This window comes from Phyllobates terribilis, unplaced genomic scaffold (genome assembly GCF_046119375.1).
Source record: "Phyllobates terribilis strain yellow unplaced genomic scaffold, ASM4611937v1 Scaffold_13__5_contigs__length_258822181, whole genome shotgun sequence".
NCBI lineage: Eukaryota > Metazoa > Chordata > Amphibia > Anura > Dendrobatidae > Phyllobates > Phyllobates terribilis.
The window spans coordinates 97,916,179-97,938,767 of record NW_027362773.1 but is presented as its reverse complement, the minus strand read 5'-3'; the positions used below and the strand labels follow the sequence as shown (position 1 = coordinate 97,938,767).

Here is a 22,589-nt window from a genome sequence, read left to right as displayed (position 1 = left end):
TTATAGTGAATTTTTTTTACTAAAACACAGATGTCAGGAGTCGGAGAGATAACAGAATCTCCAGGAGATTTTTGTTCTTGCTGGTGACATGAGAACGTTTTTACAAACTACAGAACATCTGACAATATTATTATATAAGGAATTGCAATGAAAGCAAATATCTAATAAATATTCCATGAAATGATTGCTCTTACAATGAGGTGTATAGTAAATCCTGGCAGTTCAGGTTTGTAATTAAAAGAAAAAAAGGGGGTTGGTACCGTGTTAGCCAGCTGAAAAAAAATTGCACTCAGTGGGAAAAACAAGATAATCTTATGATACCTTTTAATGGCTAACAAAAATAAAATAAATGATATTACAAGGCAAGCTTTTGAGACATCTTAGGTCTCTTCCTCAGGTGTGGTATAAGAAAATATATGAAGAAACACATATATGCACACAAAAAAAAAGGAGAGAAAAAAAATAAGCAGAGGCATGCTATATTATGTCATGCCTCTGCTTTTTTTATATGTGTGTTTCTTCATATATTTTGTTATCTTAGGTATTTTCCTCATGCATGGTATGTCTCGAAAGCTTGCTTTGTAACATCATTTATTTTATTTTTGTTAGCCATTAAAAAGGTATCATAACTACAAGATTATCTTGTTTTTCCCACTGAGAGCAAGGTTTGTAAATGGCATGTTTGTAGTTTCCTAAATGTGCCACATGGTGGCACATCTGAGTCATTAAATTCAGACTGTATGAGAAGACATTTCACAGGGTGCAGGGTATATAGATGTATATACAGTATATGAGTCATGCCAAAAGGCAGCCTTGTGCATGGCATCAGCTTTAGAAATAGCTTTCAATAAAGAATGCCTTAATCGCGGAGTAGATGTGTCATCATGCACTTAAGGGTTGGAATAAAGATATTTAGCATGAAAACTTGGTGCTGTCTTCCTGTAGGAATAGGTTGTTATCTCCTTCCGGTAGGAAAGGTTTACAATGATGTTCACCCATCATACCCTCTATGGCTCCTGCTATGACCTTGTATTACATGGATGGCCCTAAAATAAAAGGTGGCTATCTGTGGGAACAGGGCTGGGTCCCAACAACACACGAGTTTGGGCAAGTGCCAGGACCTACAGTGCCCAGATAGCCCACTCTGCCCAGGTTTCGATTTGCAACATCCACCGTACATGAAACCTAACCTGCTCCATACAGGAAAGATGCTGATCGTGTTATACAGCCAACAGCAGAGTTTAACATGACAGCAGCATTTAAGAGGATGGAAATGGGACATCTTTGACGCCCATCATAACATGATTGCGGGATGCTGATGGCATTATCATGGCAGTTGGGGTCCTACTGAAGGTTGCGTGTCTGCCATGTTTGTACACCTATGACACCCAGTCTTTGGATGAACTTTATAGAAGGACGGTAATTTTACTATACACTGCACTATTATAAGCATATACAATATGTGAAAAATGTAAATATATATATATATATATATATATTTAATTTTTTTTATGTATTTATATATTTTTTTTACTTTTTTATATGCTTAGAAATACATATATAAATTGTCACGTACACAATTCTCATCGCTACGTGAGGTGCGATTAAAATGGTCAATTTATTTCCTCTAACTCAATCTTGCACTCAACCTCCTTAATAGGCTGCAAAATGAGCATAAATTATACACAGTCCCCACACCCTGGCTACACAACACGCTGCTACCACTCAAACACACGGGGTGATGAGTCCCCGAACTATATACTACTGTCCCACACTCTCTGAAAGGCTTTGGATTCTTTAGAGCATATAAGGACCAAACTTATTAAAGTTATAAGCTTTATTATAAAAAAGCACAGTGGTTACAAGAAAAGGTATAAAAAGATAAAAAATAAAGCGACACTCAAAATAAGCAAAACAGTTCTGAAATAAAAATGGAGAAAGAACAGAAATGCCTAAAATTTCCTTCTAAAGTTATTCTTCTGTTTCCTTGAGGGAAGGAGAAATGGTAATGGATCACACTTAGCTCGGCTGAGCCGAACATGCAAGCACCTTCCGTTGAGTTCCCCATATTTTATATACCTGGTCCTGGGCTCAAGTTTCCAGGACGGCCTAGCTTTTATTATTGAAATTGCAGGTCTGTAGCTGGACTGTAGGCTAATTAGGGACGAGCACTTTGCATATTAAATACCATGTTTATTCCAACAACCCCTTCTCTATAGTAAATAGATGTCCAGCCTGGACATAAGGGACCATCTGCACAAGCTTTGAAGCTCTGTAGTCTCATCGATATTCCCTTTGGCTCTGAGTTCCTGTAATAAGAACACATTGTGTCAGTCAGTGCGAAAAATTGGGAAAACTTTGAAAGTGTCCCCAAGTGCAGTTGCAAAAACCATCAAGCGCTACAAAGAAACTGGCTCACATGAGGACCGCCCCAGGAAAGGAAGACCAAGAGTCACCTCTGCTTCTGAGGATAAGTTTATCCGAGTCATCAGCCTCAGAAATCGCAGGTTAACAGCAGCTCAGATTAGAGACCAGTTCAATGCCACACAGAGTTCTAGCAACAGACACATCTCTACAACAACTGTTAAGAGGAGACTTTGTGCAGCAGGCCTTCATGGTAAAATAGCTGCTAGGAAAACACTGCTAAGGACAGGCAACAAGCAGAAGAGACTTGTTTGGGCTAAAGAACACAAGGAATGGACATTAGACCAGTGGAAATCTGAAAGGCATACTGAACCAGCATGGCTACCACAGCATCTTGCAGCAGCATGCTATTCCATCCGGTTTGCGTTTAGTTGAACCATCATTTATTTTTCAACAGGACAATGACCCCAAACACACCTCCAGGCTGTGTAAGGGCTATTTGACCAAGAAGGAGAATGATGGGGTGCTACGCCAGATGACCTGGCCTCCACAGTCACCAGACCTGAACCCAATTGAGATGGTTTGGGGTGAGCTGGACCGCAGCGTGAAGGCAAAAGGGCCAACAAGTGCTAAGCATCTCTGGGAACTCCTTCAAGATTGTTGGAAGACCATTTCCGGTGACTACCTCTTGAAGCTCATCAAGAGAATGCCAAGAGTGTGCAAAGCAGTCATCAAAGCAAAAGGTGGCTACTTTGAAGAACCTAGAATATAAGACATGTTTTCAGTTGTTTCACACTTTTTTGTTAAGTATATAATTCCACATGTGTTAATTCATAGTTTTGATGTCTTCAGTGTGAATGTACAATTTTCATAGTCATGAAAATACAGAAAAATCTTTTAATGAAAAGGTGTGTCCAAACTTTTGGTCTGTACTGTATATGATGAATATATATATATATATATATATATATATATATATATATGATCTATATTATAATATTCACTCCATATGGTGAATGCAGCATTGCTGTTTTTTTATTTCTTATTAATTTTCATCCCAAAATGAAAGAGAAAAAAATCAATGAGTTGAATTAACCCCAATAAAAACGACATAAAAAGTTCTGATACAACTCATATTGACTGGAAACTAAGAAAAAATATAGGTCTTGGAAAACGAGGAATAAAAATTGAACGGTAACAAGAGGGCATTGAGACTCCATATAAACTGCCCCAGAGTAATAGCGGGAGGTATGTGGAGAAACCTCACTAATGGACATTGCATGGCAGACTGGTTACTAATCAGAGCCAGTACAATGCCACTGTCGCTCTGTGAGACCTCCCTGCAGTCTGAACACACCGAAAATACAATAAACAGCTGCCACAACTAACATGGCGACAAAGTCTTGCCACCAGCAATATGGCCACCTCGACTCTCCACATTTTCCCACCCACTATTCAGAGCTGGCTTCTGATTGGACGACGCGTCCAGTGGCGCAGGAGGGAGAAACGTCTCTCATGCGAGGGCGACCATTGGCCGGCTGGTGACAGGGATTGGTCTGATTGGTTGGCATGGACACCCGGGGAGCCGGTGAACGTCATTGGTTGAAAAGTAGGTTAGTGGTGCGACATTTAGTGAGGGCAGAAAGTAGGTCACGGACGCGGCTGTTTGTGTGAGGAGCTCGGTGCGTGCGGCTGACGGGTGAGTGACGGCCACTGTTCCTGGCTCTGTACCGGCCCGGGCCAGCTCTCCTGGCTACCAGAGGGGGAGGGGCCTGGTCCTAGAGTGCAAGCTCTTGGGGACAGAGGGTCTCCCCTGCTTTACAGCAGCTTTCTTCTCACGTGCACTTGTGTCATGCTGATTCCTGGGCTCCGGTGTTATTAATCCACACAGAGTCCTGGCTGGAGCAAATTCTATCTGCAAGTTTGATGTCCATGGGCCCCTGGGGGCCCCCATTGTGCCTGACAGCTGTTTGTGCAGGGTTTTATTATCTGTGGCCCCTCAGGGAGGGTAGAGGGGGAGAAATCTGCAATAATTAGAACCTATTACTGAGTAACTGTTTATTATAGAAATGATCAGCGGCTCCTGAGCCTCAACTGTTACATGTTCGCACCCTGGTGATGGCGACTGGCGCGATTACTGGCAATGCCGGTGTTCAGCTTTGTCTCTTTATTGTTTATCAGATCTATTGCAGGAAACGCTCCGGATTCTGTCAGATTTGGTTACATATTTAGCCTTTGGAGCTTTTTTGTTGTCGCCGCTGATCACTTTCCTATTGCGCCAGTTTTGGCCCAAATCAATTATTTATTACTGAAGATACATTTATATTGTGTGTTTGTTTTTTTTTTTGTTCGTTCCTCTGTAGCGCGCAATCCGGTTTATCTTCTGCTGTCTTATCTTTTATTTATTATAATCGCTTTTTGTGAAATCATTTTATTCTAACCTTTGCTTCGGCAGCACCTGATTAATGTTTGCAGCCATTACTTTTTGTTCAGCTCAATTATGAGATTTTTGCAGCCAGTTTAAATGCTTTTTGGGGGGGGGAAGCTGCCAGTGGCGGAACTTTAAAGCCCCATTGTGATATTACTAACAGAGCCAACAATTATCACGGGTCTTTAATAGTATTGGTCTTCTCCACCTTAGGCCACATTCACACGTTCAGTAGTTTACATCCGCATTTATTTGTAAGCCACAACCAAGAGTGGGTCAAAAATGCAGAAGTAGTGATGTGTTTCTGTTATACTTTTTCTGATTGTTCCACTCCTGATTTTTAGCTTACAAATACCGATGTAAAATACTGAATGTGGCCTTATGCTCCAGGGCTTGGGTGGAACTGAAACCCCTGCACTTATTGTAGTTGTGCATAAACCATAAGGGCCTGTGCACACTTCCAGATTTGCCTCTTTTTTTTTTTTTTGCTCAGATTTGTTACAAAACCTGAAGGGTTTCCTGATGCCAGCAAAGTGAATGATAATCCTGACGTCTCATACACATGTTGCTTCTTTTCGATTTACAGACTTGCAGCCGATAAGCATGTCATCTCTTTCAGCATTTTTGCTGCAGATTTCACTCATACTAACAAGTGGGGAAAAATCTGCACAAGAAACACATGTAAGAAAAACACAACAAAAACGTGTCTATTTTACACTGCATTTTTTCCGGCTATGAGATGCAGAAATTTCTGCACCAAATACTTAAAGGGAATCTGTCACCCCCTGGCACTTATCTGACCTCTAATATGGGCATACAGGTGATAGAAATGTAAATCTATTCATACCTGTATGCCTCATATTAGAGGTCTTGTTGCTGTGAAATGTCTTTTTATTCCTACAAGTTTCTGATGTGTTCCTGTCCCGGGGCTTGCAAGAAATCCCACCTCCTTTGTGAATTATAATGTTCTTGTATAACTTATAAAAGTTTGAGATCTTTCCTGAGGGTTTGTTACAATGTATCAGTCTAGGTTTCCTCTATCAGCATTGTTCATGATAGGAGAGTTCTGTGCTGTGGGTGGACTAAGTGCAAAGAAGATAAACTGGCTATATTTAATTGATACCTTAGCTGTTTGAGCAGGACTAGGTCCCAGTTTTGGCCTTTCATAATGCCTTTATTCTCTGCATGCAAGCAGAGGTAATGAAAACTGTACTTTAATTGACATGATGGATGTTTGAAAGCTGCAGAACGTTTCATTATGAAACAGATAAAGTTAATGCACAAGTTTATTTTATAATTTCTTTTTTTTATATAAAGATCGTAGTTCTTTTGCATGATTCAAAACTCCCATGTTCTCTGCTTTCCTTCACCCAGATAAATGATGACATGATACTTCTAGCTGCCTACAGTCACCACTAGAAGGTGCTTACTGCATACAGTTATTGAATGCAGTGGCTACAGGCAACTGTACTGTGATTTGAGCCCCCTAAATCATCACTTTTGCATTAAGCTATAAAGATACCCCTTTTAAATTGTCAGTTTCAGCATTGCATAGAATATTGATGTCTAATATACTGTGCACTATATGCTTATTACGGTTGAGTAGTCTTGGGTGGCATAACCTGAATTAGTGCCAGCCTTCAAACACTCTCATCTAGCCCATGGCTATTTAAACTGAAATTGGTCCACTGTACATTGTATGTAATGCTTGAAATAGTTTATTCATGGTGTTTCGTTATAAAGCTATATTGCAATGGAGGGGGGAGTAGGGGGTCTCGAGTTATTTGGCAGGTTGCATGGAGGTCTGAGTATTGTATATTAAGAAGCTCCGTTTTGTTTTTTTTTATCTTAGAGAGGACCAATCACCAGGTCAAATGTGGCCAGTTTTGCCCTTATTTTATTCTCGTTTATTCCCATAACATATAGCTATATTATATATATTTTTTAAGAAATTTACCATATTGTTCTAGATATAAAGACTTTGTTAATTTAGTACTAATTTTTATTGTCTTAACAAAGGTGGTATGGTGCACAGGATCCTCAGGGGAGTGTTTTTAGGTTGTTCTGCATCATTAGCCTGTGAGCAACGCCCCCTTGTAAAGACCACAAATATTGGCTCCAGATAGAAAGGCTGATGTCACTAGAACCGTATGCGGGATTACGAAAAAAAAAAGGCAAATGCTGACCACTTTTGACTTGGTGACAGGTCCTCTTTTAAATACTATATTCCTCAGGTGTAACATAAGAAATGACAGATACTTGCCTTTCACACTGGTGTCATTCCAACCATATTGGTGCCATGTCCCCTGGAGCTCACGTGACATTGTTATGCCACATCAGCTGCTTTGTGCACTCTTCCCTCGGGCATCCAAGCGAAGAGTGAGAACTGCAGCTCATTAATGGCCGCTGATTGTCTGCAGCGCCCATGTGGCATAACAATGTCACGTGAGACTCCGATGTGTGGAGATGAGTTTCTGTTGTATTTTTCTTTTATCATGGGGACTAAAATTTATAAGAGGTTGTCTGAACAGTGGACAACTCCTTAAATTTCTATAACTCTTAATCATTGTTGTCTATCTCTTAAACCATATCTGTTAAATACTGATCCCACATGTGCGATGTTGAGTTGTTTTTACATTTCCACAAAATCTTTGATGTTGTTTTTTTATTACTTGTCTTTTACTGCCTAAATTTGGTAGATTAGCTAGAAGTAGGAGATGTAGTAGAGATTGTGACTGTAGGACCAGATTACATGATTGTTTGTGGACTGTAACCATGAAACACATAGGTCTGACAGTGAGCTTTCAACCAAACCTAAGTCTATTTTCAAAGTTGCCTTTTTTTCATTTATAGCTGAAATGATTAAAATATCAATATTTTTTTTTTAAAATGGTTTAGTAAAAAATGGAAAACGAGGTGTGGAAATCTGTGGCTTTTGATCTTGTTTACTGACTTCTTTCCGAACCCATTTGTCATGCTAGGTATGGGAAGAACCCAGCGTACAATGAATGGCAAAGGGAGAAAGCCCAGCAACTACGGAAAGGGGGAGTGGAGACCCATAAGCAGATCTGACAACACTCAGGGGAGTCAATCGTCCCTAAATAGGTTCCGGACCTATCGCCGAGCAGGATACCTTAGCCCTGGCTGTCCCTAGAGCTAGGCCCTAGGTAGGGAGGGGGAGGGGAGATCACTAGTTGGCCCCACTGCAACTAAAGACAAACCAGGGAAACAGACAAGGGGATACACATAGCCTTGAGAAGACACCAGAGAGATCACAACTACAATCCACAAAGGAACTCCAAGGAGAATCTAGCCGACTGCTAGAATTCCAGACATGAACAGAGGAATTAGCGCTATCCCCAGCAACTCTCTGGAGAAACTGAGTGTATTTAAAGATCCAGCAAGGGTGTGTCAATTAGCAGAAGGCGGAGATCACCGCTGGGTCCTAGAGAGGGAGGGATGATGAAAGGATCAAGAAGGTGTCTACAAGGCCAAGCGCAGTGACCTTCTACAGCCGGATCCAGAATGACTGTTTGTGAAACCTGAGACACCCGTGACACTATTATAATATGTGCAGTTCAGCTCTCACATGGTAACATATACATATAAATAGTACAGAACAAATACCCATCCTGTACAGTATATGATAATAAACAGTATCTTTGACTTTTTTTTTTTCCCAATTTGCTCAAAAATGGTTCCAAATCTTCATAGTGTAGGAACTGTTTTTAAGACTGGTGCAGCAAAATACAGAACTGTAGAGCACATTGGGTACTATTTCTCACAAGTTTACTGCTTTCTATCTATCTAATATTTTTTATGCTTCTATCCTTTTGTGTGCTTTATAATTAAAGAAAGTGCTGTATTTAAATTGGCACCACAATAGTTGGGTTGAAAGGTAGAACACCGCTCACTTCTTGGCACCTTCATCGGGTGCAGTGGCATTCACTGGCTTGTAAATACAACTTTGGCTCGCTTCACATTTGCGTTGTAATTTTTGCTATAAACAGTAAATTCGTCACGATGCACTCCAATAGCGCGTGATGGACCTCATCCTATTCTCGCGTTCAAATATAATATATTCTGACGCAAATGTGAGCATCGCATCAAGCAGGGGCCAGCATATCATTGGTGCAACCACAGGGGCCCCAGATGTGAGGGGCCCATTTTTACCTCCAAAGCAACTGGAGTTGTGCATTATGATTATCTCTTGGGCTGCAAAGGGCCCATATATTGTTCATGCACAGGGGCCCTTTTCTAAGTATTATATACTTAAAAGTTTTTCAACTTTTGTAATGTTCTTTCTTACATTTCCTTAACTTTTCAGTATTTCTGCCTGATTGAAACGTTCATTGTTTGCATGTAGGGGGCCGAAAACCTATTTTCACCTGTCACTAATGTAAGGGCGCTTTACACTTTAGCAGAACTAACAAGTCATGCAATTCTCATAATGAATCGCGAGAATATGGTTCAATTTACTGACAGCTAGCAGAGATCTTGAAATTGAAGAATTGAGTTGCAGAATAGATAAATAAATGTTACATTGCTTTGGGGTCCCAATGGTAGGATCCTGATTGATCACTTGTAGGAAGTTGAAAGATCCTTCTCAGCCGTGTGTCAGCAATTCGGTGGTTTCCTTAAGAAATGGCAGCTGAGCGTGCACGCTACCACTCCACCGAAACCCTGTGGGATCAGCCGAGCTATGCACTCTGTAATCTCTTAGCATTTGTATACAGTGACTGAAAAATAACAGAAATTCCTCTTCAATACGGGGTATATTGGGAATAGTAGTTTCACAACAGCAGCGAGTTGGTCGACTACTGGCACAGGTTAACGTTTTTTCCTCCAGTATTTTCATCTGATCAGCCTTGAGATCTGTGTGCCGCCTCTTACGTATTGCCAGTGTCTCTCCTTCTCTCTCTCTCTCTGAAACATTTAGGTCAGTAGGTTAATGTGAGACCGTGGGCGAGGCGCTGTCATCCGCCTTACGTAAAAGTCTCCTTCTTCACATTCTGTGCTCAGAGGCGATGCAGAGGGTGAATTGATATTTCGTGTGCACTCGCCTATCTCTGAATTAAGAGGGCGACTGCACAATCTGACTGCGGTCTCAGTTGCTGTTTAATTCGGTGCATGAACCCGCATAGTTATTAACGAGAAGGTGACTCACCGCAGCTTTATTTTTTTTCCCTCACCCTTTTTTTGGGCTTATAAAAGGCTTCTGTGAGTAGGAGACATTTGTCGTCGATGTCACACTTGAAACAATATCACAATGAAGGATAAGTGAAGGAAAAAAAAAAAATCTGATCTACTTCAACCCACTCCCTGTTTGTGTCATTGCTCGTACTGGAAACAATGCGTCTCTATTATACGGAGTATGTGGGTTTTATTCTTAAATCTTTCTCTTTTGTAGATGTCGTTAAGTGGTGGCGGCGTAGCTGCATCAATTATAATTTACATAGAGATAAATATAGTTACAGGAATGATTACCTTTGTATTAAAGAGTGATGCAATCGGTAAAAGAGGTCATCTGGTTTTATGTAATTAAAGGTTAAAAGGGTTTTCCCCTTTCTACACGCGATTGACATGCTGGTGTGTAAAATTGTAGAACGAGTTGGTACCCGCCCTCCCCGGTGTGGTGCCACTTCTCTGCCACTGTATCGGTGGTTGTTTACCGGCTGCAGCTATGACTGCACAGAAGTAAAGCAAATCCCGGAGCTCATTGTTGTCGGCATCAGCAGAACCGCTGATCCCAGTGATTGGTCACAGCGCTTATTGATGTGACGTCACCGCTGGAGATGCAGGACACGGGGAGGATGAATACCGTATGTTTCTATTAACTTTCACACTGGTACATCAATGGCGAGCAGAATGCTGCGTTATGTAAAGTTCTGCGACTTTTAAGTAATTGATTTATATCAGAAATTTGGTGATTCAACTGATTGAAATCTCGCAAACCTTGCGCAACTCCTAGTTAAAAAAAAAACAAAACGTAACTTTTTGGATTCTTACTCCTGCTCCAATTAACTTTTTGAAAAGATGAAAAGTTTTCAGGGAAAGGACACGGTCGAGTGCGGCCGACAAAATTCATCATGATGTACACACAAGTGCCAAAAATTACAATAGAAATGTACTCCAGCCCCTCACTGGAGTACAGAAGCTGAAAAATGCTCTGTTTATTAAGAGGCAAGCCTTTTAATGAATTTGGTGTATTTTTCCCTTGTTCACCCTTCCTCAAGACTGGAGTGCTAAATGCAAGTCTTGATGGATTGGGGCCTTTTTGTAATTTCTTGTAATTTTTTCTAAATTTCTTGGTGGGGGGGGGGGGGGATAAAAAAAAAAAAAAACTTTCATTTGACTCCAGAGGCAGAAAACCTGTAGAGACCTAATACTTTATTGCTGCTGAGTTTGCTACAGTTGTATCATGTCAAAGCAATCCTTTTGTGAACAAAGTACATCAGATGCGTAGTGAAAATTTCACACACAGCAATTTTTATTTTTTTTCACGCCAAAGTCAGAAATAAAACCATTAGGAACCGGAAGGAGAAGTATAAGACTATGTTCACATGTTGCCTTTTTGCTGCTTTTCTTTTTTCCTGCAGGCAAAACTTGCTCTTGGCAGTAAAGAAGCTGCTCACAAAAAGCAGGTTTTGCTGCATTATTTGCTGCATTTTTATGGTCTCTTGTGCATGCTGATAAACTTTAGTACCCCCCCCCCCACCCCACAACAACAAAAAAAAAAACATTATGCAACTTCCTAAAATTTACACCAAAAACGCAGCAAAACCTGATACCTGCATTTTTGCACTTTCTTTGGGTGAAAGAAGTGACCTGCTGCAGTTGGCAAAAAACGCTGCAGTGTTCCAGATCAGTCATGAAAAAAAAAAGTGTGTGCATGAGATTTCTGAAATCTCATCTTTTGCTGGTACTGTAAAGAAGACAGATATTTGAAGAAAGATATTTGAAACGTACGTCGGGGCGATAGACGGGCTTTAGCGTTAATACACAGATTCAGGTAATTTCATTTAGTATTACCCTGTTTGCGCGACCTAGTCATTGTGATGCTCAGTTCTCTACAATTGTTGTCTATGCTTTGATGCTTATGGGCTCTTCTTGCACTTTTTGCATAATACTTAATAATACACTTTCTGTAAGCGACAATTGCTTTACAAAGATAGATATTTTTAGTGGCACTACTATATTTAACTTCACTTGTATTTTCCTTTGAAATAAGCCATATAGTCGCACTTGTGAGCAGCACATTGCAAATCAGCAAGTCTATAGCTGCAGCAACAGTGGTTGTATATTCATAAGCCCGCTCTCATGTGTGAAGCACTGTGATTTGTTTTATCATGTTTTTTAATATAGTCTTAATAAAATATTGACTTTTTAAGGTTTAAATACTCGTTTGATGTCTTTTCTTGAGGGACTTGTGTCCCATTTGAGAAGAGTAGATGTGTTCATGTGAATTGAGTTAAATAACCAATAATAATCCTCAGGATTCCAAGTGTGGAACTTTGTTGTTGGTACTGTAAAATGCAGCTTAAAATTTGCATGCAAAAATGCAGCGTGTGAACATATCCTAAGGCTGGGTTCAAACCAGATCTGTTCCACCTGTTTATGACTTTGTCGGACCTGAATCCCACTTTTAGGTGTCCCCAACTGAGCCATTTATTTCAAATTGCAATAGATGAAGAATACGGTGGTTCAGAGTCCGCGCTGCTGAAGGTCCAAAAGTATGATCGCACACAAAGATGAAGCGCAAATGTGATTTATTTAGTCAACACGTTTCAAGGTATTCAAACCTCGTCATCAAGAGGATGAAAAGGTTTGAAAACCTTAGAACGCGTTGACTGAATAAATCACATTATGTTTCACCTTTGTGTGCGATCATACTTTTGGACCTTCAGCAGTGCGGACTCTGAAGTACCGTGTTTCTCATCTATTGCATCTTATGTCATTGGTGGTTCTGCAGCAGCTTTTATATACTTCTAGAGGGGTTGTGACTGTCACAACCCTATCAGGTGAGCGTACCTTTAATATTCTATACTGCTTGGTTACCAGATAAGACCCTATTTTGTGCTTTTTTTTATTTATTTTTGTCTTGTTATTCTATCTGATTTATTTCAAATTGCTACCCAAGGTAAAAAAAAAAAATTGTGCTTTTTAGTAAATTTAAATTATTGCAGTGGACAACCCCTTTGACCCAGTTTCAGTGCATTTAAACTGTCCTTTAGGACATGTCTAAGTGATACTTCACCTATAAATAATTTTTCCTGGTAGTCTAAGTATACACAATTTTTGTTACAAACTTGATTGGATGTCTGTTATCCTTTGTCATGGATGCCTGCATAAAAATATCCATGAAAAGATCTGTCAACCGCAGCCAATCTGTTTGATTTATGGCTCCCAGGCTGCAACCTCTTCCCTATGCTTTGGCTTCCAGTATTTACTATTAAATCAGCTCTTCCTTCTCCTCCTGCTCCTGTTCCCTGTCCTCATGTTTGTCTAATAGTGTTGCAAGTAAATGCAAATATGTAGGCATTTTAGAGCAAGCAGAGATTCGGATACTAAAGCAGCAATTTTCTGAATGCAGATAGACTAATGCAGTAATGACATCTCTTCCTATTTAAACCCTTATCGTATTAAACCGCATTAAAATGTATGGTAAAGGCCCCATACACATTAGACTGATATCTGTGAGCTTGGCTAATAGTCTGTGTTTGGAGGGCTTCCTGACTCTTCCCCCAAACATATGGTGTCGCAGGAGGTAAGGATCTGGCATATGATTTCGGACTGCCGATCCTTTTTGGTCTTTGCTAGATAAGTCACTGCCATGGGAGTTTTGGCAGTGACTCTCTCATAAGGATCACAGAACTGCTCAGCAGAGCAATCGCTCGTGTATGGGGGAATCGGAAGAGAAAAGATGTTAACTTAAACAATGGTTCTTTCTGCACTTATATATTGTATATGATGCCCCAAAGGCCGTATCCAACCCAAATTATTTCAGGTCTGGTGCCACTCTGTGATCAACAGCATTCCCTAATTAGTTTCTTCTGCTAGCCCATCAGACTGCATTATCATAGTGGACTTTATTTGGTTTGACTTTAACTACTTTTTATTGGAGTCCACCTTTTGTTTTTTCTTTGTTGCAAGATTTAGTTTTGGAATTATTCAATGCCCATACTATGTTAAAGGAGTTCTTGAGTACTTAAAAATCAAGTTGTAGCAGAAAAAACAGTGAAGGAGAGGTTTTGGGGGTTTTGCTTGATTTCACGATAATCTTTCCGTCTAGATGGGCTGAGGAACAAGCGAAACACTTGTTTGTCGGGTGAAGTGATCTTTTGCGCTGCACAAAAGATCATCGTCCTCCGAGCGCTTTATGCTGTGTAAACAGAACTTGCGCTGCCGAGAACAATATTAGCCAATGTGCACTGATCGATGTATTTCAGATCATTCAATGTGCATGTGAGAAGAGGCGATCAAACAACCACCGATTAGAAAATAACTGATCGCCCGTCTAAAAATGAATAAAGATTGCAAAATGATAGTGCAATTTTCTCTTCTATAAAGTTAATATGTAAAAATCATTTTTTTTCATGTCAAAGGTGTCCATAGCCAAAGTCTAACATGATGTCCATTAGTCTGGTGGTAAAGTCTTATGACTATGGAAACTTGGCTAAATTACTGTAGGTGCACCCGTATTTGTGTACATGGGCGGTTTGCTTGGCCATGCATCCTAAACCCCTGAGGCTTTTTTATGTCGGTGAAACTTTTTCTTGCTTGGCTACTAAAGTTAACAAAAAAAAAAAAAATTGTCTCCTGTAGTAGTCTAACTGGTTCTATAAATTTTCTTCTTACAAGATAAGTCACTGTGGTCTGACATTTGGCATTTAAGAAATTCTCCAAGCAAAATTATATGGAGCACAATGCTAAAGAGGGCAAAGTATGGCAGAGGGAATCGGTGAAAACCGGAGACTCCCTGAGCCATACTCTGCCATCTTTGACTCTGCAATGTGCAGAACTCATGGTTTGACTACAAGCACACTATCACATGACCTTATTTTTGGTCCGAGTGCTGTCTGTGGGGGAAAAAAAACCTCCAGCAGTTGGACAAAAAAAACTGAAAAAATCAGTTTGTGCACTTGTTTCCTTCATATTTCGGATGAGACTCTCCTATTCAAGTATTTGGTTGCACAAAAAACATCAGATCCTGTGCGGATCAATAATATAGCATTAGCACCCGATTTTTACAAAGACATTACCATTATTGATTTTGTAAATTTTCTTCACTGCTGCTATAAAATGCTTGCAGTATAGATGACAATACATATAAAAATTGTCTTGTTTTTTTATACACTTTTGTGTACTTGGTTTATCTGTGTTTTTCCTTTTTAAATGTTTTTTTTTTCTTTTCATAAAACCACTTTTTTATTAAACAATTGGGCTTTGCTCATCCTTCCCTGGTTCCAGAGCGAAGTCTCCCCCGCTGCTTCCAGTGTGCGTAAGACTACGTTCCCATGTTGAGCTTTTGGTGAGGCTTTTGATGTCGCAGATTTTCTGCACCCATTAAGTAAAATGGGTTACTTTTTTTTTTTTCAACAATATGCAGTTTAAAAAAAAAAAACACCAAAAACTGATCGTCAGAACTTTAGTCTTATTGTCTGCAGCGTTGACGTCATGGCGTTAAAAGGCTCTGGCTCTGAGCAGCTTGTGCCATGAACGATAGCAGAGCCGCTGAGCTCGCTGGCTGCAGGGCTGTTGAAATGACGTCAACGCTGCCGACTATCACAGAAATCCGGAGCAGCTGTGGAGACTCATCACTGGACCTGGGGAGGGTAAGTAAAGAAATTGTGTTTTTCAAAACAAACTGTATCAGAGGGACTGGGATTTTCCTTTATTATAAAATAATTTCTAAAGCTAGTTAAACCAAAGAGTGCATTACCGAGTTCTTTGACCCAGGGATAAGTTGGGATCTCAATTCTAAGTACTCAGACACAATGTTCTCTTCTGAGAGGGGATAACTAAACTTGGTAAATCCCATTAGGCACAATACATTTGCATTCTCTACATTTAATGATAGTCAGTACTGGGAATTTGTGCAGCAATTACACTGAGGGATTTCGAGTGATACAAATATTGCTATATTAGCAGCTCTGCTTCCTGATAAGTTACAGTTTTAATAAGAAATATCCTTTTTCTTTCTAGCAGATGTGACTCTCACAGACTGTATCTGAATCCTGTTTTTTCGGGAGGCTTTTTCATGGATAAATCCAGGGCTTAGGCTGGCTATAATGGCATCCGGTGATTCTCTGGAAAAACACTTGTGTACCAAAATTAATATTACTGTATTTAGTAGTTACCTGGCAACGAGCAGCAATAGCGTATCATGAATAGTGATTAAATGTTCCATCTCCTGACAGTCTGGAATTGATTACCCAGACGTAAACCTGGAGCTGTTGGAATAGGCAATTTAATTTTTTTCAGAGCATTGCAGACCATTTTTGCTCTGAAACCAGGGGACTGTATGGAGATTAGTCACTCTGCCAGCACCATTGTAACTATAAGCTGCTGAGTAATAAGCCCCCATACACGTTAGATGGCAGTTAGCCGACATCTATCTTTTACGACTCTCTTGTACCCAAGAACGCTCTCGTGTTCTTAAATATGGAGCAGTCAACAACCTCCACTCTGTACCTCTTTCTGCCAATGTCCAATTGGAGAATAGGGTATATACTTGGTGTGACCCTCTTGGGAGCAAAAGATAATTGCACCTGTTGTATGTATCAGTAAATGTTGGTGACCGCCAGATCTACACAAGGCTAAAAAGATCTGAATATGTCACCTATGAATTGCCAGAGGACCTAGTCATTTTAAATTATTTCATTAGATTTGGGAGCGGCTCTTGGTTTCCTGCTCTTTTATCTAACTGCATACAGACATAGAGATGCAGATTTTCAGTTTGGGCAAGATAATGGAAAGTGCAGCACATGCTGGGAAGTGAGATAAAGATAGTTCCCACACCTATAGTGCTGGATAAATACACAATAGTGCATGGCAAGTTGCGGTCCAGGAGATGTGGGATAGTTCTTTGCCATATCAGAGGGGTATGTGCTCCAAAAGTAGACGTAACTTGTGGAGGATAAAGAAATATAAGCCTGTTCTATAGAATTTTTTGTGTGTGAATAGGTGCACTGGATCAAACTGTTAAGTGATAATGAACTGCATAATTGTGAAAGTAATTTTTTTTCCTTTTTTGTGCCTATATGCTAATGTTTTCAGGATTCTGTCACTGACCAAGTGATGCTGCCCTCTGAGCTTTTTCTGTTTTCCCATGACATCCCGTCTGCCCCAGCTCACGTTCTGATCATAATAGCAGGCATCGCTGGACATAAATGCTGATACTTGGCGTAGATGACTGACCAGTATGCCGGCCCTATACAGTGTGGAAATTATGGGAAACTAGATGGTGGCCCGATTCTAACGCATCGGGTATTCTAGAATACGTATGCGGCCGACGGGGCGCAATCAGCAGAGCGGTATTTAAATTTGGTGCCAAAATCGCTGATTGGTCGCGGCCGGCAACTGCGACCAATCAGCAAAGCGTTGTTTAAATTTGGCGGCAATATCGGTGATTGGTCGCAGGCGGCCGCGACCAATCAGCGAACCGTGTTAGTGAGGACTGGAGAGCATGTTTAAATTTGGCGCCAAAATCGCTGATTGGTCACGGCCGCCAATAATGCTGATTAGTCGCAGAGCGGTGTTTTAAATTTGGCACTAAAATCGCTGATTGGTCGCGACTGAAGGCCACGACCAATCAGCAGAGCGGGGTTTAAATTTGGCGCCAATACTGCTGATTGGTCGCGGCCGGTGGCTACGGCCAATCAGCGACCGGTGTTACTGAGAACGGGGAGTGGCGTTGATGTGCGGGTACTTTCGGTGTGAGTAGCCAGGAGATGAACGGCTAGCGCCGGTCATCTCCCGGCTGCATCGCCGCTGACTTCCATGCGGCTACCGTCGGGAGATCAGCGGCTAGTGCCGCTGATCTCCCGACGGTGGCCTGCGTGTTTAAAATCCGGCGCCAATCCGCGGACGTGCTGCAGCAGTCGCTGATTGATCGTGGTCGGCTGGGCGCAACCAATCACAGAGGCGGGTTTTAAATTTCGCAGCAACATTGGTGATTGGTCGCGGCCGCGACCAATCAGCGAACCGTGTTACTGAGTACTGGAGAGTGAGTTTAAATTTGGCGCCTAAACCGCTGATTGGTCGCGGGCGGCGCCCGCGACTAATCAGCAGAGCGGCCTTTAAATTTGCCGCCCATATAGCTGATTGGTCGCAGCCGTCAGCCGCGACCAATCAGCGACCCGTGTTACTGAGAACGGGGAGTGGCGTTGATGTGCGGGTACTTTCGGTGTGAGCAGACGGGAGATGAACGGCTAGCGCCGGTCATCTCCCGGCTACATCGCTGCTGACTTCCATGCGGCTACCGTCGGGAGATCAGCGGTGTTTAAATTTGGCGCCAAAATCGCTGATTGGTCGCGGCCGCGACCAATCAGCGTCTTATTAGTGAGGACCGGGGAGCGGCGCTGCCTGTGCGGGTACTTCCGCTGCGAGCAGCTGTTAGATGAGCGGCTGCTCGCAGCAGAAGCATCCCGACCGGCGGCGCTGCTCCCCGGTCCTCCGTTCACACTTGCCATCGGGAGATCAGCGGGCCAAGCCGCTGATCTCCCGACGTTAGCCGCATGGAGGTCAGCGTCGCCGCCGGTCGGGGTAGTTCTGCTGCTAGCGCCGCTCATCTCCCGGCTTCATTGCCGCTGACCTCCCTACGGCAGATGAGCCGCTAACGGCCACCATCTTTTTTTCTGAAATCCCATGTCGCTGATTGGCCGCTCCCGGACCAATGAGCGACGCGGGATTTCCTAGACAGACACCGGATAAGATATATATAGATATAGATATAGATATATATTATAGATGAAGACCAAAAACTGCTGCTGACCAGAAGTGCTCCATGAAATTAAATAGACGTGTGGAAGGGAACTTGCAATTTTCTTTAAGAGGACCCAAAATTGAAAGAAAAAATTATTAAAAGGGGCTTTATTTGATAAGAATGTGGCCAGATCTTTTTTAATAATGTGCAGAAGTAGTGGAAAACCCCTTTAAAGCCAAAAAAAAACTTTGACAACTTTTTCTAGTTATGTAAATGGATACATGATATAGATGGGAAGTGTGTGGCTCTAGGTGACTTTCCATCCAAAGGCACAGAACGGTGTATCCTTTTTATCCTGCTTTTGGAAAATAATGTTGACACCTACTCTACATGTAATAGTGTGAAAGTTAGGCTATGTGCCCACGTTGCGGAAATGAAGCTGAAAATTTCTGCTTCATTTCCGCATGTCCTCTCCCGGAAAAACGCATGCGGAATTCCGCACGCGTTTATTGCGCGCTTATCGCGCGTTTACCACATGCGGAATTGCCTTGCGTTTTTAATGAATTGCACAAGGCAATTCCGCTTGCGGAAACGCAAAATTAATGAACATGCTGCGGATTTTTGAACGCAGCATAAACGCTGCGGAAAAATCCGCAGCGTGGGCATAGAACTTGCGGAATCCCCTTGGGGACCATGGGGAGCGGATTACCTAGCGTTTAACAAGCGTTTACGCTGCGGAAATTCTGCAGCGTAAACGCTTGAAAAACGCTACGTGGGCACGCAGCCTCAGAGTTTATATATACTGCTTCAATGGAAAGCTGAATGAAGGTCTACATGTACATCAAATAGGAGTCTGTTAGTTGATGCTCAGGATTTGTTGCCTTCCTAGAGGGTTTTGTATATTGGTGGCAGAGAAATTCCCTAGACTAGTGGTTTCTAGTTGCCTGCTCATTATTTAGGAGAACTTTGTAATATGTTTGTCTGTACATGTCCCTGCTTAATTGTAAAGTGCTGCAGAATATGCTGGCGCTATATAAATAAAATGTATTTATTATAGGAGTAATGCGATGAGGCTTTGGAGCTGCTCTTTGTACATTTGATGTTCACTTCTTGCTCTGCAGAACTGTCGTTTTCTTGCAGCGCATAGTTCAGACTGCAGATGATGACTCACGGAGGACAATGTGCAGCAAACGTCAGAATGATTATTATAATCAGCGTTTGGCTCGACAACGATCTAGCACTGGTTCTGCCAATTAGCTGCTGTGATGATTGTTAGCCATTGAATGCATGGCAGGGAAAACTGAGCAGCAGGCCCAACTTCCTCAACGTTTTTTTGTTTTTTGTTTTTTTTCTTGTAACAAAGGGTAAGGAAAATCTTGTCTTATCTGAAATGCAGTGCAAAAAGCTACTAAATTGGAGAATTTTATTTTATTTTGCATCGGGTAGGGATACCACAAAGTGTGCAGTTTTGGAAAAGTCTTTAATACTGTATTATTCTAAAACTAGTGGGAAAATATATTGAGATGTGACCCTTTAATTAAAAATCAGTTTTGTGTATGCAGCTCCAATGCAGACCTACCTGTCTCTATGGTTACAGACTGCAAATAATGTGTGGTCTCTGATGCATTGGAGTAATGGGGGGGGGGAATGTTGTGTTCCCTTTAAAATTTAAGTATAGGTGAGGCTTCTCATTACCGTTTAGATGCAGTGATCACTACTTGGCACTGAAATGAATCAATTTTTCTTGTGGTGCTTAATCTCTCGGTAATTGCTGCGTGGTATCAACGCAAGTCCTTTCTCTCTGAGAAGTTTCACAGGCATTATCGTGTATCTGACCATTGTGCAATATCTAAACTCTGAGCCAAACCTGTACACAGATGCTTTGTTTTCATTGTTTGTCAGAATAGAATTTGTTTACCTTTCGTGGCTCCTTTCCCATGTTGGGCTCTGTTCACATCTCCTTTTGGGGAAGTGTTGGTTCAGCAGTTCTTCTCTGAAGATAAAGCAATAGATACTGTGCTGCTTTTTTATTTTATCTTTTTTTTTTTGATGCCATTAACCTAATAATGGGCCAAATTAGGGTTAAACATACCACCTTAATGCAGCTGCCACATAGGAATCCAAGAGTTAAGAGCCCCCTTCTACCTGAGTCCTTAAAGGTTGCTGATGATGAGCTAATGGACTGCAAAAGGCCCTTGTGCTGTTCTTACACAGGGTCCTCTTCTGTTTGTGAATATCCTTGTGCCAAACATATTTGGGCAAAAGCTTGGCAAATGGCCTTGAATTCTGTTGCTTGAATGTAAGGATCAATGTTGCTGCAGCCTTTTGCTTGCAAATAGTTTTTTCAATGTTGGTGCACAAATGTAGAAGCTTCACTTTGCAGGAATAAACTGAAGGTTTCTTGGTCCCTTTAGGCTATGTTCACACTAGGCATTTTTCAACTTTTTTTTTTTTTCCGCCGCAGTAAAGTTTCTGCCTCCAAAAAGCAGATTTTCTTGTTTTTTTTTTCACTGCTCTATGCATGCTGATAAAGTTCAGTGACAAAAAAAATTACCTATTCAACTTCATCAGGTTTTGGCACAAAAAAACACAGCAAAACCTGATTCCTGCATTTTTTTCAGTGTTTTTGTCACTGCCCGTTACTTTCAGTTGGTGAAAAGCGCTGCAAAACTGCTGAAAAAACGGTGAAAGTGACATGCTCTATTATGCAAAAAAAAAAAATGCAAAGCACAAAATACTGATGTCACGAAAACCAAGTTAGTTGTGCATGAGATTACTGAAATATCATAGACTTTGCTGGTACTGTAAAATGCAGCTGAAAATTTGTATCAAAGCCTAGTGTGAACAGAACTGGCCAATTTCACACGTTCGGATATTTCCGATACTGGAGATATCCGCGTCACACGTGTGGCAACCGTGTGCCCCATCATGATCACACAGACAGTGCCTGGGAATCAGCGCTACAGTTAGGCTATGTGCCCATGATGCAGAAATGCTGCATATTTTTTCCTCTTCTCCCTGGCAGGAAAAAACGCATGCGGATTTTACATGCGTTTTTCCCGCCAGGTAGAAGCGTTTCTCACATGCGATTTCCACATGCGGGTTATCAAGCGCTTTTCCAAGCGATTTTAGCATCACTTGGAAAAGTGCTTGACAACTTGGTCACACTATATAAATACATGCAACCGGCATGGATTTATATAGTGTGACCAAGTAATCATTAAAAAAAAGAATAAGAATGGTAAAAAATAAAGATTATACTTGCCTTCCGATGGCCCCCGGTCTCCTCAGCGATGCGTCCGGTGTGTTGTATCGGTCGCGGTGGTGTGAAGGACCTGCGATGACGTCATTGAGTCATGTGACAGGTCACGCGACCGCCGACGTCAACCTGTCACATGACTAAATGACGTCATGGCAGGTCCTCACACCACCGCAAGCCGTACAAGAGACCGGACGCATCGCTGAGGAGGCCGGGGGCCATCAGAAGGGGAGTATAATCTTTTATTTTCAATTCTTCTTTTTTAACAGGTTCTACGGTACCCAGGTCTGGAGGAGAGTCTCCTCTTCTCCTGACCTGGGTACCATCCGCACATAGAATCGCTTAATATCTGTGTGTGCAAATGTGCTGACACGGATATTAAGTTTTTCAATGCAAGTCAATGGCAGCAATTATGCTGCGTGTCTGCAAAATTAATGGACATGCTGCGTATTTTTCCGCAATGATAATCCGCAGCGGAAATTTCCGCAGCATGTGCAGAGCACATGCGGATTGTCATTGGGGACCATGGGGCGCGGATTATTATTGGGGACCATTGGCCACGTATTACCAAGCATTTTCGCTGTGGAAATTCCACAGCAAAAAACGCTTTA

General features: G+C 41.6%; 1 protein-coding gene across 2 annotated transcripts in view; it reads left to right on the top strand.

Annotated features, from left to right (window-relative positions):
- Positions 1-3,907: 3,907 nt before the first annotated feature.
- Positions 3,908-22,589, top strand: part of BMAL1 (basic helix-loop-helix ARNT like 1) — a 53,548-nt gene continuing 34,866 nt past the window's right edge. The window contains exon 1 of one of the 2 annotated variants that reach the window (XM_073658253.1): positions 3,908-4,063. The gene's annotated coding sequence lies outside the window, so the exon portion shown is untranslated. The remainder of the gene's footprint in view (positions 4,064-22,589) is intronic. The other variant, XM_073658254.1, reaches the window with a different exon arrangement.